Source organism: Nicotiana tomentosiformis, chromosome 2, assembly GCF_000390325.3.
Source record: "Nicotiana tomentosiformis chromosome 2, ASM39032v3, whole genome shotgun sequence".
NCBI classification, from domain to species: Eukaryota; Viridiplantae; Streptophyta; class Magnoliopsida; order Solanales; family Solanaceae; genus Nicotiana; species Nicotiana tomentosiformis.
Genome location: NC_090813.1, coordinates 137,310,178 through 137,328,591, shown reverse-complemented (window position 1 = coordinate 137,328,591; position 18,414 = coordinate 137,310,178).

Genomic DNA, 18,414 nt, shown 5'->3' with positions numbered 1-18,414 from the left:
GTGGAATAAAAATGGGCTGAGTTCCCGATACAAAATAAATACCGAAATCAATATCCCTATCGGGCGGCATGCCCGATAGGTCTGCAGGAAACACATCTAGGAAATCTTGCACCACCGGAACAGAATCAATAGCAGGAGCCTCTGCACTAACATGCCTCACAAAGGCCAAATAAGATAGATAACCTTTCTCAACCATCCGCTGAGCTTTCAAGTATGAAATCACTCTACTGGGAACATAGTCTATAGAGCCGCTCCACTCATATAGAGCCACTCCACTCAACCCTCGAAAACTCCGGAATCGCCAACGTCACAGTCTTAGCATGACAATCTAGAACAACATGACATGGAGACACCCAATCCATACCCAAAATCACGTCAAAATCAACCATACTAAGCAATAAGAGCTCTACTTCGGTCTCCAAGCTCTCAATAGTCACCAAACATGACCGATATACTCGGTCCATAATAATAGTATCGCCCACCGGAGTAGATATATGAAAAGATGAAACTAGAGACTCACGGGGGATATCCAGAAAATGAGCGAAATACGATGATACATATGAATAAGTGGAACCGGGGTCAAATAATACAGAGGCATATCTGTGGCAAACTGAGACAATACCTGTAATCACAACATCTAAAGCAATGGCATCTGGTATGGCAGGGAGAGCATAGAAATGGGCCTGGCCACCCCTTGATCGGCCTCCCACTCTCGGGCGACCCCTAGCTGACTGAGCCCCACCTCGAGTTGGCTGGACAGGTGGTGGAGCTGCTGGTGCCATCGGCCGAGTACTGTACTGTGGATCCCCACTCAATAACCTAGGGCAATCTCTCTTAATGTGACCAAAATCTCTACACTCGAACCAACCTCTCCTTTGACGGAACTGCTGCTCCTGATGCCCAGAGGAACTACCCGTGGAAACCTGAGCTGATGAGGCATGGTGAGAACTCTGCGCTGGTAGTGCACTGAACGACAACTAGCCCTGCTGATGACTGTGTGATTCGTGGCCAGATGATGCACCACGATGGACTGGGCGAGCCGTCTGAGCATGTCTGAAAGGACGACCCCTACCATGGTGGAACTACCCCCAGAAGGAACACTGCTAAATCTACCCTGTCCACGAGGCCTCTTGGCCTCCCTCTCAACCCACTCCTGGCTGCGAACCATCTCAATATGACGAGCAATGTCGACAACCTCATTGAAAGAAGCACCAGACACTCTCTCTAGTCATAAGCAATCGCAACTGAAAAGTGAGGCCATCTATGAACCTCCTGATCCTCTCACTATTTGTGGGAACTAACCAGATAGTCTGAAAATCTCATCTCATACTGCGTCACAGACATATCACCCTGATAAAGCTACTCGAACTACCTGCACAGCTCCTCTCTACGGGACTGAGGCACGAACTTCTCTCGGAATAGACCGGAGAACTGCTGCCAGGTAAGGGGTGCTGCGCCGACCGGCCTACGCCTCTCGTAAGCATCCCACCAACTGAAGGCAGCCCCAGAGAACTGAAAAGTAGTGAACGAGACCCCACTGGTCTCTAGAATACCTGCTGTACGAAGTATCCTCTGACACCTATCCAAGAAGCCCTATGCATCCTCTCCTTCGGTACCACTGAAAGATGGAGGCTGGAGTCTCCCAAACCTCTCCAATCGACGTTGCTCATCATCAGGCATGACAGGTACCACATAGTCCTGAGCAGTTGTAACCGGCTAGGCTGGTGGTGCCCTCGGTGTTTGGAATCCCTGTACCACCTGCTCCGGTGTGCGAGAGACAGGACTCTGAGCACCTCCCCCGGCCTGAGAAGTGGCTGTTGCGGCCAGAACAGAGACTGCCTGAGCAAGACTGGTACACGCGGTCAGAATCTGAGCTAAGGCCTCCTGAAGGCCTAGAATCACAATAGGCACAGGTGGTGCCTGAGCTAGTCCCACCGGCTCATCCACAACTGGAGCATTTTCTTGAACTGGGGTAACTGGTAGATCTGTAGGTGTTGTCCTAGCTGCGGTGCGAGCTGCACCTCTGCCCCTACCACGGCCTCTACCGTGACCTCGGCCTCTTGCAGCCATGGCTAGAGGTACTGGTAGTTGTCCGTCCTACCCCGTAGTACGAGTCCTCACCATTTGTGAGAGAATATAACAATAGATGTTTAGTTACCATAATCAACAGATTTGCATGACAAGAATTCAAAATGTGAAGTTTTTCCTAAGGGTTCGACAGACTCTCGAAGATAAGTACAGACGTCTCCGTACCGATCCGCAAGACTCTACTAAACCTGCTCATGACTCGTGAGACCTATGTATCCTAGGCTCTAATACCAACTTGTCACGACCCAAAACCTAACCCGTCGTGATGGCGCCTATGTCACGCCCCGACCTGGAAGCGAGACTGGCACCCGATGCCTCAACTAACCTAGTGTACCAAATTGCGACTAAGGGACTCTGAACATATAATGTCATAATTTGGCCAAGGGGCCACCTTGCAAGACAATTTGCGAAGCAAAATATAAAACTGAATGGAAACTAGCGCTGACTAAACATCATTATAAAGTTGGGCCGACAAGGCCGTCATAACTACTACAACTGACAAACCACCAAAATATACATACCAGGCCTACAAGCCCAACATAATGCACTAACTGACAGGATATGTCTACAAGCCTCTACTGATAGATATATTGTGATCGGAACAGGGCCCCGACCTACCCATAACATATATACATACATACGGAAGATGTACACGAAAACCTAGACCCGATAACTCTGAAGGATGTGGAGCTTACCGATCAGGCTGAACTCTGGAAACACCTACTGAGGAGGTATACCCGTCTGTCTATCTGAACCTGCATGCATGAAATGCAGCATCCCCAGAAAAGGGACGTCAGTACAAAATAATGTACCGAGTATATAAGGCGATAACATAATTGAAAGTTGAAACTGAACTGATAATATAATAACTGAAAGTAATTGGGAGTCAAAGATGATCTGGAGATATACTTACCTGTTGATACTGACTCAACTCCTTCAATATAGTAAGTAAAATAATTGTCCGGCCTTATAAGGCTCGGTATATATAACTGCTCTGCCATAGTAGGCTCGCTCATAGGCGCTCGGCCATACTAGGCTATGTATCTCGACCATGCTGGGCTCGCTCATAGGCGCTCGGCCACAGTAGGCTCGGTATATAACTTTCCATCTGATCAGAGGTTGCCCAATAGGGGCCTGCCCATCGATTATAGCTCGATAGTAATGAAAATACTGTAATACTGTATATATAGTCTTGCTGCTCTCTTGACTGAAAGAAGACAATACTAAATTGAATATAGAGTCTCGATAAGGAATAATATTATAACTTATGAGACTAGAATAATGTGAATAAATTCATGAATACGAACTTCTCTTTATGTCTCATTACTAACACATGTAGCTACGAGATCATGCCAAAATAAAGGAAGGCTTAGCCTTAACATACCTTATCACACTCTTTTCAATTACCAAGTTGAACTCGCCTCTTCTCACCTTAATCTACAACAACGATAATAATACTATCATTAAGTTATGAAATGTATAACTATCGCACAACGAACGACATGCTTATTTTGTATTAAAACGGACAACATTTCCCCTATAATCCTTACTTCCTCCAAATTCAAGATAACACCAACAATACCAAAAACAACAATAACAACATATATACATTATTTTCCAACCTTATGCACACCACACAATGCTACAAAACAGCCCAACACACCCCAATCTCTTCATACACAAAACGACCACCGTAGTAATGTCAACAACCCGAAAATGTTACGCGAACGACCAGCCCAAAATACTGCATTTATGTGGTGTTTCTCCATACCCTTCCTCCTCCAAAACTCCATAAAATAGTAGTAAAACACGCAGCCCAACAGCACCACAAAATAGTACACAAAACAGTCCGCTACAAGTGAATAACTCGAACTCACGGCTTCCGATCACTGTCCCGTGAGTTCTTACAAATATAGAACGACTTACTATACATCTACAACAGAAAAAAATAGATGAAAGAGAGCAGTAAACTTACCTTATTTTTTGGATAACTCGACTCCTATCTTGGTTCTTCAAATTCTAGGCTTTACCTCCGATTAGAACTTGAAAGGGGGAGGAAATCAATTGGGGTTTGGGGGAAATATTTGGGAGGAGTTTTGCAGAGAATGAGTCTGGTTATTTTGCCCTATTATTAGACTAATATATGAAGGGGATAGGACTTTAAAAAAGCCTCTTTGAACGACCCGAACTGGCCCATTTTTGGACGACACGAACAGGCCCAGTTTTGGATTCTCGTTTAAGCAAGTAGGTGACAGTCTGCGCAGTCTCGCAAAAATGCTCATATCTCTCTACTCAGATATCGTATTGACAAACAGTTTAATGAGTTGGAAAGTAGACTCATAGATCTTTAATTTGATGCGTGGAACACCCCATAACTCTAAGTATATTGGGAGACAATTGCAGTTACATTTCACCCAAAGTTTCAGTAAAACTTATGAACGTAACTTGTGATGACTTTCATCGACTTTTGTTCCACCACTCGCTTGACTTCAAAACATAACACACGACTATCATACGAATAACATAACTCGTAACATAACCTCCTTATCATGTAAAACACCCCGGTCTCATCCCAAAAGTACATGCTATAACATTCCCAATTTGTCGGCTTTCGACGAAACATTATTTTCTTCAATTCCTTTAGCTTCTAAACCTTCCAACCCTCTTTGTAGTTGTTGTTCATGATCTTCAATATTTGTAACTTCCAAGGTAACATGATTAACTTGTTTTATATATTTTCAAAGATGATCTCATTTCTTTGGGTCCTACATTAGTTTGCTCACGACACAATTTTATTTACGAAAATATAGGGTGTAACATCATTCCCCCCTTGGGAACATTCGTCCTCGAATGTTTACTTCTAGAGACTTCAGAAAAATTTTGCCAGAGTTTCCTCTGTACACCAGACTATAACCAACTTGTATGCAGCCAGAAAACATACTATGCATGCCACACATGGCAAATGTCTATAAATAACAACACTTTGCCTCAAAGAGTCGTAAATCATAAATACTGAAAGTCAGAAAATAAGAGCTTACCTGATGACCTACTAGCCTGAATAGAGTTGTGCTGTAGCATCCCATCTCGAGCCATATCTTCAGTTTGAAATAGGTGGGGGTATTTATACTTCATTTCTTCCTCCGCTTCCCATGTCATTTCTTCCACATTATTGCTTCTCCATAAAACCTTCACTGAGGCTACCTCCTTATTTCGTAGCTTGCGAATTTGTCGGTCTAAGATGGCAACTGGAATTTCCTTGTATGACAAGTCCTCCGTAATTTATACATAATCTATGGACACTACTCTGGTAGGATCGCCAATGCACTTCCGTAGCATAGATACGTGAAAAACCGGATGGACTGACTCCAATTCTGAGGACAATTCTAACTCATAAGCTACCTAGCCCACTCTTCGAATAATCCTGTAAGGCCCAATATACCGTGGGCTAAGCTTGCCTTTCTTTCCAAACCTCATCACGCCCTTCATAGGGGATACCTTTAAGAATACCCAGTCATTAACCTTGAACTCTAAGTCTCGTTGCCGCACGTCAGAATATGACTTCTGGCGACTTTGAGCTGTCAACAGTCGTTCCTGAATAAGCTTTACTTTCTCTACGGCCTGCTGAACTAGGTCTGGCCCATGTAACCCAGATTCTCCAACATCAAACCACCCTATAGGAGATCTGCACTTACGCCCTTACAAAGCCTCGTACGGAGCCATCTGGATACTGGAGTGGTAACTGTTATTATATGCAAACTCAACAAGAGATAAATGTTCATTCCAACTTCTTTTAAAATCCAACACACATGCTCGTAACATATCCTCAAGCGCCTGAATTGTGCGCTCAGCTTGCCCATCAGTCTGTGGATGAAAAGTTGTGCTGAGATTCACCTGAGTCCCTAGACCTCTCTGAAATGACCTCCAAAAATGTGCTGTAAATTGAGCCCCACGGTCAGATATAATAGATACTGGTACTCCGTGTAGCCGCACTATCTCCTTAATATATAACTTTGCATAATCTTCTGCTGTATATGTAGATCTGACCGATAGAAAATGAGCTGATTTAGTGAGCCTATCGACTATCACCCATATAGAATCGAACTTACGATGAGAATGAGGTAAACCCATAACAAAGTCCATGTTTATCGCCTCCCATTTCCATGTCGGGATCTCTATAGTCTGCATTAGCCCTCCGGGCTTCTGATGCTCTATTTTCACCTGCTGGCAACTAGGACACTGGGCGACAAACTCAGCAATGTTCTTCTTCATATCGTTCCACCAGTACACATCCTTAATGTCATGATACATCTTTATCGACCCAGGATGAATGTAGTACCACGAATAATGTGCCTCTGACATAATCCTGTCTCGTAGCCCTGATACATCTGGAACACATAAACGACCCCTATATCTGAGAACTCCATCTCCCTTGAGCTCTAACGATGGATTCTTCTGCTGCGGAACTCGCTCTCTCAACTCGACCAACTCTGGGTCATCGTACTGCCTTTCCTTGACTTCAGCTATGAGAGATGATTTTGCAGTGTTTTGGAGTACAACTCCTCCATCGTCGAAATCTACTAACCGAACCCCCAAATAAGCCAATTGATGAATCTCTCTAGTTAATTGTCTTTTCTCGGCCTTTACATGCGCTAAGCTACCCATAGATCGGCGACTTAAGGTGTCTGCTACAACATTAGCTTTCCCTGGATGGTAGAGAATATTAACATCATAATCTTTCAATAACTCAAGCCATCGCCTCTGTCGCAAATTCAACTCTTTTTGCTTGAATATATATTGCAGACTTTTATGATCGATAAATACATCAACATGAACACCATATAAATAATGCCGCCATATCTTAAGTGCATGAACAACCGCAGCTAACTCGAGATCGTGGGTTAAATAATTCTTCTCGTGCTTCCTTAATTGCCTTGAAGCACAAATAATTACCTTCCCATGTTGCATCAGGACACATTCTAACCCAACACCTGAGGCATCACAATACACGACATAACCCTCTGGACCCTCTGGAAGTGTTAGAACTGGCGTTGAGGTCAACCTGTTCTTAAGCTCTTGGAAACTCCGCTCGCAAGCCTCCGTCCACTGAAACTTAGTTGATTTCTAGGTTAACTTTGTCAATGGTGCCGAAAGGGAAGAAAAACCCTCTACGAATCTTCGGTAGTATCCTGCTAAGCCTAGAAAGCTACGAACCTCTGTCGGAGTGGTAGGTCTCGGCCAAGATTTCACGGCCTCAATCTTTTGAGTGTCTATCTTTATACCTTCATCGGATACAATATGCCCCAAGAATGCTACAGACTTCAACCAGAACTCACATTTAGAAAACTTAGCATACAACTTACGATGATGGAGGGTTTGGAGTACCGCTCGCAAGTGGTCCACATGCTCATCCTTTGAACTTGAATAGACCAAAATATCATCAATAAATACTATGATGAACATATCTAAAAATGGACGGAATAGGCTATTCATCAAGTCCATAAATACGGCGGGAGCATTCGTCAACCCGAAGGACATGACAAGGAACTCGAAGTGGCCATATCGGGTCCTGAAGGCTGTCTTCGGAATATCTTTCTCCCGAACTTTGACCTGGTGGTATCCCGATCTCAAATCTATCTTTGAAAAGAATCTAGCCCCCTGCAACTGATCAAACAAGTCATCAATCCTTGGAAGTGGATACTTATTCTTAATAGTTACCTTGTTCAGCTGCCTATAATCGATACACATCCTCAACGAGCCGTCTTTCTTCCGTACAAAGAGTACCGGTGCACCCCAAGGTGAGGTACTGGGCCTGATGAAACCTTTCTCCAACAAATCTTTTAACTGCTCCTTCAACTCCTTTAATTCGGCAGGTGCCATTCTATATGGAGGGATGGATATTGGTTGAGTTCCTGGAAGCAAATCGATGCTAAAATCAATCTCTCGCTCTGGAGGAATACCTGGAAGTTCATCTGGAAACACATCTGCATACTCATTGACTACGGGAATAGACTGAATTGTAGATATCTCAGCATCTGCATCTCTAACTCGCACAATATCATAAGTGCACCCTTTTGCAATCATTTTCCTTGCCTTCAGATAGGAAATAAACCTACCTCTAGGTGCTGCTGTATTACCTACCCATTCAAGGACTGCCTCACCTGGAAAATAAAATCTAGCTGCCTTTGCTCGGCAATCAACTGTAGCATAGCAAGCTGACAACCAGTCCATGCCCATGATAGCATCAAAATCCATCATCTCTAACTCAACTAGGTCGGCTGAGGTCTGACGACTACAAACTCTCACCGTACAACCTCGGTAAACCCGTCTAGCAATAATCGATTCTCCGACCGGTGTAGATACCGCAAAAGGATCACTTAGTATTTCAGGCACTATACCAAATTTCCTCGCGACAAATGGGGTAATATATGATAAAGTAGATCCTGGGTCTATCAAGGCATAAGCATCGTGAGAGCAAATGGTCAATATACCTGTCACAACGTCTGGTGAAGACTCCTTGTCATGTCGACCCGATAAAGCATAAATACGGTTCTGATTAACACCTGAACTGGAACCTCTACCTCTGCCTCGACCTCTACTAGCTGAAGATTGAGACTCGCGCCCAGAAAGATGCACAGACATAGATGATCCTGTCGCTGAACTTGCTGGTTGTGCCATACCCCCAGAATCTCTGTTTGGGCAATCTCAAATCATATGCCCCGGATGCCCACATGTATAACAAGCATCAGAACCTGCTCGGCATTGGCCCAAGTGTCCTCTACCACCGATGTCACAACGCAGCGAAAATGACCATGTCTGCTTTGAACCTCGTTGTTGTTGCAAAACTGATGCCCGTGAGCTCTCACCTGGTCCTAACTGAGTATAGCGGTCATACCTGTAACCCTGCAACTGAGGTGGCGGAGGCCTAGGTGGCCGTCCGAAGTACTGGCGCCTATAACTACCCTGAGATTGCTCCTGAGACCTAGGAAATCTCATCCTCTTACGTTGCCCTTGCTCAGTCCTCTCTGTACCCTGCTGTCGATGCCTAACCCTTTCTATATTCTGAGCGAATGCCTGAATCCGGGAGATATCCATATTATCATGCAATGCAGCGGTGGCACATGCCTCGGTCAACTCTGGGGCTAACCCTGCTATAAACCTATGGATCCTGTCACGCATAGTAGCAACTATAGATGGTGCATATCTGGCTAATGAGTCAAAACGGAGACTATACTCTCGAACACTCATATTGCCCTGCTTAAGGGCTAGAAACTGATCGACCCGAGCCTGTCGGATCTCCTGCTGTAAGTACTGGTCAAGGAAAGCATCTGAAAAATTCTCCCAACTAGCTAGAGGTGCATCACGTGCCCTGGACCTCTCCCATCCCTCGTACCAAAGGATGGCTATATCTCGGAGTCGAAAAGTTGCTAGTTCAACTATCTACATATGTCCTTCAAAGAGGATCTCAACTATTTCATAAACTCTCAGAATATGCACAAAGAGATCAAATATACGATCTCTGAAATTCCATAAAACTCTTGGAATATTCATTAAGAGATCAAAGACATGTCAAATATGTCTTGTTCAAAGTTCTAGCAACATTCAAGAGCCAAATGGATTGTTGCTACATGTTTTTTGATCATCATACATCAAGAATATGCATATCATCCTACATACGAGAAATATGCCGCTAAAACCCTCGAATTATGTATAATAAATCAGAGGAAAGAATCAAGGGATAAATAAAGTTGTAACCCGCAATGTTTATCAATAAAATCCTTTTTTATTTATAGTTATTTGTACTTACATTTTTATATTTTTCATACGAAAATTCATTATAAATAAATTGGCACGCCTAGTGGGACCAGTTCTGCCCTTCATCATTTTATCCTGCAAATCGAAAACTACAAGTTTCAAGATTATCTGTTGTGATGGTCGGGTATTTCAAGTCTCATTTTCAAGTTTCAGTAAGCCTACACCTCGACAAACCTTGAAGTAGGGGGCATTTGTAGACACTGAAATTTTAGCAGATAAAGATAAATCCTAAATTCAAGACGACTCTTGAAATATTAGGAGTCTATTAGGGTTACTTGGTGGCTACTTCACCCAAACCCTAATTCGTGCCTATAAATAACGCTACATATGTCGTTCAAAGAGGATCTCAACAATTCCATAAACTCTCGAAATATGCACAAAGAAATCAAATATAAGATTTCTGAAATTCCATAAAACTCTTGGAATATTCATTAAGAGATTAAAGACATGTCAAATATGTCTTGTTCAAAGTTCTAGCAACATTCAAGATCCAAATGGATTGTTACTACAAGCTTCTTGATCATCATAAATCAAGAAGATGCATATCATTCTACATACGAGAAATACACTGCTAAAACCCTCGAATTATGAATAATAAATCGGAGGAAAGAATCAAGGAATAAAGAGAGTTGTAACCCGCAATGTTTATCAATAAAATCCTTTTTCTTTATAATTGTTTGTAATTGCAGTTTTATTTTCCTACGAAAATTCATTGCAAACCGCATGAGCTCCATAATCCAACATATTATACTGGAACTTTCTGTATTTCAGCAAAACAATGGCTATTTTTTAATGACATTGCAAACGCTGACTATTTTTTGATTACCGATCCGAAAACTAGCCCATCCTATTTTCACAAATTGGACTTGTGAAGTAGGTGCACTTTTAGAGCCCAACTGGACGACTTAACCCAATTGCACTTAGATTTTAATCTATATCCATGTATTTTTGTCACGACCCAAAATTTTCACCTTCGGGACCGTGATGGCGCCTAACATTTTATTTGCTAGGTAAGCCAACATTAGAATAATATTAGCCATTTTAAAATAATTTTAAACTAATTAATAACAAAGAAACAAATGCTGAAGTAAGGTCTGAAATGTAGTGAGTAATCCATAATAATAGTGATGTCTAAATACCATCCCAGAATTGGAGTCACAAGTGCATGAGCTTCTAGAATAATACAAATACAAGTCTGAATAAAATTCAAGGTGTATGAAATATAATACACATCTGAGATAATATAGAAGGGGATTTCAAAACTGCGAACGCTGTACAGTTATACCTCAAGTCTCCATTGGTAGCTGTATCCGGGCAAATCTAATGTACGACGCTGGGACCAACTCTGAAATTTGCACAAGAAGTGCAGAGTGCAGTATCAGTACAACTGACCCCATGTACTGGTAAGTGTTGAGCCTAACCTCGACGAAGTAGTGACGAGGCTATGACAAGATACGTATGTAATCAACCTGTACAAGTATATACAAGTACAAAGTAACAATAATATAATAAATAATAATTTATAAATTGGGAGGGAACATGCAAAGGGGAATGATATAATAACTTCAACAGGAGAAGTGTCACTTAGCAGCCAATTAATTCATCAACAATAAAATGAGTAAATGATAATATGAAAGTGGCACGGCACTACCCTTCGTGCTTTTATTCTCATTTGACACGGCATCACCCTTCGTACTTTTATACTCACAAATGGCACGGCAACACCCTTCGTGCTTTTACACTCACAAATGACACGACAACACCCTTCGTGCTTTTATACTCGCGAATGGCACGACAACACCCTTCGTGCTTTTATACTCACAAATGGCATGACAACACCTTTCGTGCTTTTACACTCTTCCTTACCATGAAAATAATAATATAAATTCAGAAGAGTATTTAAATGCGGGGATATACACTTATTAATCAATTCAATACCAAAATACCGACTTCACCTTCCAAAATATTCAACAATAATTAAATGAATAATAATTTTACGAATAATGATCAAATAATCAATAATAAACTTAAGAAGAAATATCTTAATTAAATAGATAATTATTCACAATAAACAAATTCCATTCGCATGCTTTGACTCAACCACAATGTATAAGTACTCGTCACCTCACATATACGTTGTACCCGCACATTAAATCATGTAGCAAATAGTCAAAAAGGTCCTACTCCCTCAAGTCAAGGTTAACCACGACACTTACCTCGCTTTGCAACCAAATTCAAGAATCCAATAAGCCTTTGCCTCGCGAATTTGTGTCTAAAATCTTCAAATCTAGTCATAAACAATTCAATATACTCAATATAAATCGTAGGAATTAATTCCATATGAATTTCCTAATTTTTCGGATTAAAATTCGAAATTCATCTAAAAAATTAACAATGAGGCCCACGTCTCAAATCTCGAAAAACCGAACACTCGTTCCGAGACGAGTCCAACCATACTAAAATTACCAAATTCCGATTTCAAATGGACTTTCAAATCTTAATTTTTTATTTTTGGAAAGTTTTATAAAAATTTCAATTTCTTGCATCTAAATCGGAAATAAGTGATGAATATAGACATGAATTTATGAAATATAATCACTTTTGGTTATAAAATACTTACACACTTCAAAGTCGTGAAAAATCCCTTTAAAATCGCCTAAATTCGTGCTTGAAATGTCAAAAAAATGAGAAAAATCTCGGGCTCTTCTATTTATACACTGCCTAGGGGTTTTCGCATCTGCGGTGCCAAGGCTCGCACATACGCATCCGCTTTTGCGGAAGGGGTTTCGCTTCAGCGAACCTCACGTGCCAGTCTTCGCTTCTGCGATGCTTAGGACCGCACCTGCGGTCTCGCTTTTGCGCAAAAATCGCCGCACCTGCGAAGACCCCAGGCTAGCCCCAGTCCTGCATCTGCGCAATTCCACTGCACCTGCGGCCAAGACCCTCGCAGGTGCGATCACATCAGAGGCAGCAGTTCCAGCATTTTCCTTAAGTCCGAATTTGATCCGTTAACTATCCGAAACTCACCCGAGGCCCCCGGGAGCTCAACCAAATATACCAACAAGTTCTAAAATATCATACAAACTTACTCGGGGTCTCATATCATGTCAAACAACGCTGAAATTATAATTCATACCTCGATTCGAAATTTTGAGTTTCAAACTTTTCAATTTACAAAACTTGTGCCAAAACATATTAAATGAATCCGAAATGACTTCAAATTTGGTACATAAGTCATAAATGACATAACAGAGCTATTTAAATTTTCGAAATCGAATTCCGACCCCGATATCAAAAAGTCAAATCCGTGGTCAAACTTTGAAAATCTTTAACCTTTAAATTTCTAGTTTCCGTTAAATTGTCATAACTTGAGTTAGGGACCTCCAAATTAAATTTCGGGCATATGCCCAAGTCCCAAATCACGATACGGACCTACCAAAAATGTTATAACATTGATCCGGGTCCGTTTGCTCAAATATTGACTAAAGTCAACTTAATTGAGTTTTAAGGCTCTATTTTACATTTTAATCTATTTTTCACATAAAAAGTTTTCGAAAAATTATACGGACTGTGCACGCAAGTCGAGAAATAATAAATAGTATTTTTCGAGATTTTAGAATACAGAATTAATTATTAAATTTAAAGATAACCTTTCGGATCATTACAGTTTTAAAGCCCATCCTGTTTTGAATCAACATGTCTTCAAGTAGGACTTAGCCCAAAATTTTTGTGGACTTTATCTAATAAATTTTAAATGGCTACATTTATATATATTTATACATCTGAAGAACCCAACTGATCTCCATGAAAATTCAATTAAGTTGGTATACATTTTAAGTAGAACTTTGCATGTACCATTGCATAGGCTGGTGAAATGTTATGGGAAGATGAGGACGCTGGACGGCCCGCCAAACAAGGAGCAAGCATAATCAATCTTTCTATCCCATAAATGAATGCCATAGTTATGTTGTTATTTTGTGGTTGAGTTGCACAGATTGGATCATTGTAGCCACTTCGACCACAGTTGAGTTGTAAGTTATGACTGTGTACCTAAGGAGATATTGGTTCACCTTAAGTGGCAAACTAATTCGTCGATAAGGCACTGCAGCGTTCAGGGGGTTGCAGTGAGCTAAACCATCTTACGAGTAGTGAAGAAATATAGACCATTTTAATTTTCCCATCCATCTATCTTACGTTGTTAATCATGCTCTCTCCTTTCTTAAAAATGTTAAGTCAATCAATCAAGTGTAAAGTATGATTGCAAGATACATTTGAATGAGACCAATTCATTTAGTTCATGTTCAATTATTAAATAAGTGAAGGACAACTTAGAACAGTGGAAATGTGTTCACTAGTTCTAGATCTCTTTCGTTTTTGTAGGTGTACTTTTTGAGCTCTACAGGGACGATTTGGTGGTTAAATGCATATAGTAAAGCATTGACAAGTCTGAATATTCCAATTCGTATAGATGATTGGATATATCTAATGTTCTTGGAGAACAAACGTTTTGGTACAGCTAGCTCCAATTTTCTTGTATCAAACAATTAATTTTCAATTTCAAAAATTTATAAATGAAGATTATTATTGCACTTAAAATACTGCTCAAACAACATTTTCTATTTCAAATAGGTTATTTCAAGTTAAAGTTGAACGACCCTTCAATTTTGTGAACCAAACTTTTATTACAAATAGGGCCTTGCATAATTTAATAAATATCAAATTGTCGTAGCAAAATTGAAATTGTGGTATTTGAATTCGGTATTTTGGTATTTGATATGGTATTTTATTTCAATTCTTAAAAAATCAGGTATTAGATATGGCATTTGATATATTTTTTTAAAAAAAACACCGAAATATCAATATTGTAACGAAATATAGAATAAGTTACACGATACACATTTTATTTGTGGTACACCATATATGTTCTTTATTGCACATGTAAAAAATATTATGTGACATCATAAATGAGAAAATGCTCAAGAGTATGTGTAGTTCGAGCAAAGGCATTTGCTGCTCTTGATCTTGTTCAACTTGGTTTGAGAGCTTGACTAATTTACGCCCCTTGATCCTTGCTCATTTATGAGATCTTTATGCTGAGCTTTTTAGCCTTTGGACTATATTTTCTTTGGCATTTATATAGGCCGGCAATAAGCCCATGTACTTATTTAGAAAAATGGAGGAACAAGGTAGACTATATGCAGGTTGCTAAGTAGTTATAATGTTTTTATGGTTTCATGGTATTTTTTACTCGTGTATTGTTGTTGTATATGTTGGATTCGTCCTTGTTGCATTATTTAAGTTTTGCAATTAACTCTAAACAAGTAATAAAATATTTTTAGTGATCAAATTTATTCCTTTATATACCTTTTTCCCAATCAGGTGAGCTTATAACATTTTTATTATTATATTGGTGAGTACCTCAATTAAGAATATTTCAGTGTATGACTCTATGCAGTAGTTAGCATTCGCGAGCCGAGCAAACCAAAGTTAATTACCAGACCGAATAAACCAAAATCAAAAGGAGAAAAATCGAAACATATTGAATTGAATTAGGTATGATATTGGTATAATATTTTAAGAAATCTAATATCGAAAATACTAAATCGAAATGTCTGAATACCTAGCATACCTACCAACGAACACCCCTAATTACATATATTAATTATTTTTTCAGTTGTGGACATAATAAAATGTATGTCTGGTAGACTGGCATATAACTGCTGAATTTATTGTTCAGAAGATCTGGTTTTCAATTGGTCATTTTATATTATAGTAGCAGTGTTGTGTGGCAACATATAGGTTGGCTCGCCATAAATGAAAGTGTCCATCGCCTTCGCCATACTGTTTTTGTAGCTTTTCCTTCTGACTTTGTTAGGTTTGTTCACTCGTTAGGCTTTTATTTCTTGTAGCTGTATGAAAATGAAACTACTAGTATGTCTTTTGTCGTTCTTACACGTGTATATGTGAAGTTGAGAACAACTGAAACATTTGAATGAAGGCAACAAAAGAATATGTCCGGGTAACGACATAAAGAAAAAGGTTCATCTATAGTCAATTACTCGATCCGTTTACTTTTACTTGTCCACTATTGAATTTGCATACCCCTTAAAAAATAATAAATAAAGTGCATAATTTACCATGATACCCATATTAATTGGTGTATAGTCTTACTGGATTTGAAAAATGATTTGGAATGAGTAATTAATATTAAGGGCAAAACAGAAAAATATATTATTTATCTATTGATATATAAAAAGTGACAAGTAAAAATGAAAATTTAATTTTAGAATACTTGACAATTAAAAATGAACGGATGAAGTAATTCAACAAGAAAAAATGGACTATCTATTTAGGATTTGCCCTCTATAATGGGAAATAACTAAATGCAAGACTTGTATGATAGTTAATTTCCTGATTTCCTAACTTATCAAAGGAACTACATTATTGTATTCCGTGGCGGAGCTAGGGGCGGAAGAGGTTTATTCGAACCCGTTTCATCTAGAATTATGTAAGGTTAATTATTTTTTATATTTACATATATTAGATATTAAATTCTTTTAACTTCTTAGTATATTCACTTTTTGATATTTTGAACCCCTTAGATAAAATTTTTGACTTCACTAGTGATTGTACTTATCACTGCTCTACTTCCGAGTCTTTTCTCTGTCACCCCGTCTACGCACACGAAATGCGCAATTTAGTATAAACCACAAGAAAACTGAAGAAAGAGACACGAGACTTAGTTTTCTAAAAATATTCTTATTATATACAACTACTTAATTTACTCGTGCTTCGCGCGATCATAAAAAGCTAAAACATAACTAAATCGGTAATGGTATATAACGGAAAATCAATCTCTACTAATAAAAAATTTCTTTCACAATATTACTATAAAACTATTACAATGGATAATAACATATGTGAATTGGTAAATTACATTAACAGTGAAAGATCTTTTACACAATTAAAAATTAAATTTTAATCTTTACTCACTTGAAAATGAAAGATCTAACTTCAGATAAAATACCTCGGGCCCTTCATCTAAATGAAGTGAATCCTTCATGGCACCATAATACTCTACTATTTAAGACACGAAAAGAATGCTTTAAATAACAACTTAAAAAATTAAGAATAATGAATCAAATTTTTGTCTTACTAAAATAGAATAGGAAAAAGGAAAAAAGAAAAAGGAGATGATTATTAAAAAAGCTTTTACATATATAGAGTAGAATGTTCCCTAGCTAAAGTGATTTATTTTTTGTTTACTACTGTATCATACAATCAAGCCTTGGTGCCTGTGCTGCTATTGGTGGTGCTTCTTTTGCTTCGGTTAATATGGCCTCTACCTCAGATTTTTTATCCTTGTATCTATTTTAATTGTCGCAAAAATAAAGTCATGTAAAGCATTGTGGCCCCTTATTATAGGTCAAAGATTTAGCCTTCAAATTAGATACAGCAGCAAAATACTTTTTTTTTATACTGAAAATGGGTTATATACTTATATTAGTATTATATGGAATAACCACTTTCATGTTGAGCATAATATCAACGCTTTGGTTATTATACCATTCAGCAAATGTAATGTTTTAATGAATATGACTTTGGATAATTTCAAAGGCCGCCAGGCCATATTAAGCAAGAACCATAAACAGAAATGACCATTTGTCTCAGAATTTTGTTAATAATAAGAGTTATAGTTATAACATTTATAGCAGCAAAAATTTACACAGCAGAAATCAAGTATATGACACCAACAACTTTATCTTAAGGCACCTCGTATGTATAAAAACTGACTTATAACTATATTACATTTGAAACTCTTATTAAGCTAGCCTTGAATCATTCAAGTTCTCTTTCTAATATAAGTACATAGGAAATAGAAGATCTTCTTTACATCCCAAAAAATTTCCAGGGCTCCCCATAATCCGAGCTATCATAATAAAACCCACTGAACTCACAATGATAATTGGTTCATGAGTTTTTTGTTGACATTACTTCCCAATATCAACCAAATGGAGCAGCAAAGTCATACTTTTAGCTTCTCCGTCAAAAAATAAGTCGCATTTGATGTTTCTATAAACCCTCCGATCACAAACAGATTTGAGTGCGAAATTCAAATGGCCAAAATGACATGGTTGATAGTAATATATTAAGAAACACAAAATGACATGACAATTTACTGGAATTCACACAAGCAATAAATTAAATATGGGAGAAATGGTTTGAATAGTACTTGTACTCACTGCAAAGAGATAAAATTTAATATCATGTACACATCTAAAGTAGAAATTGGTGAGGAAGAACTTTGACATCTTAGCCTTAACATAATAGTAGCAATATATCGAGCACAGCTAGACAGAAAATTGTAGAGACCAGGAGAAAATAAAGTCTACTACCACCAATAATTCTCAGCAGTTAGTAAGAAAATAAAATTTCCGTAATGGTAAAAAAGATAGTAACAACAATATAATGAGAATTAGGAAGAGCAAAGGCATAAAACCAGGGGCGGACGGG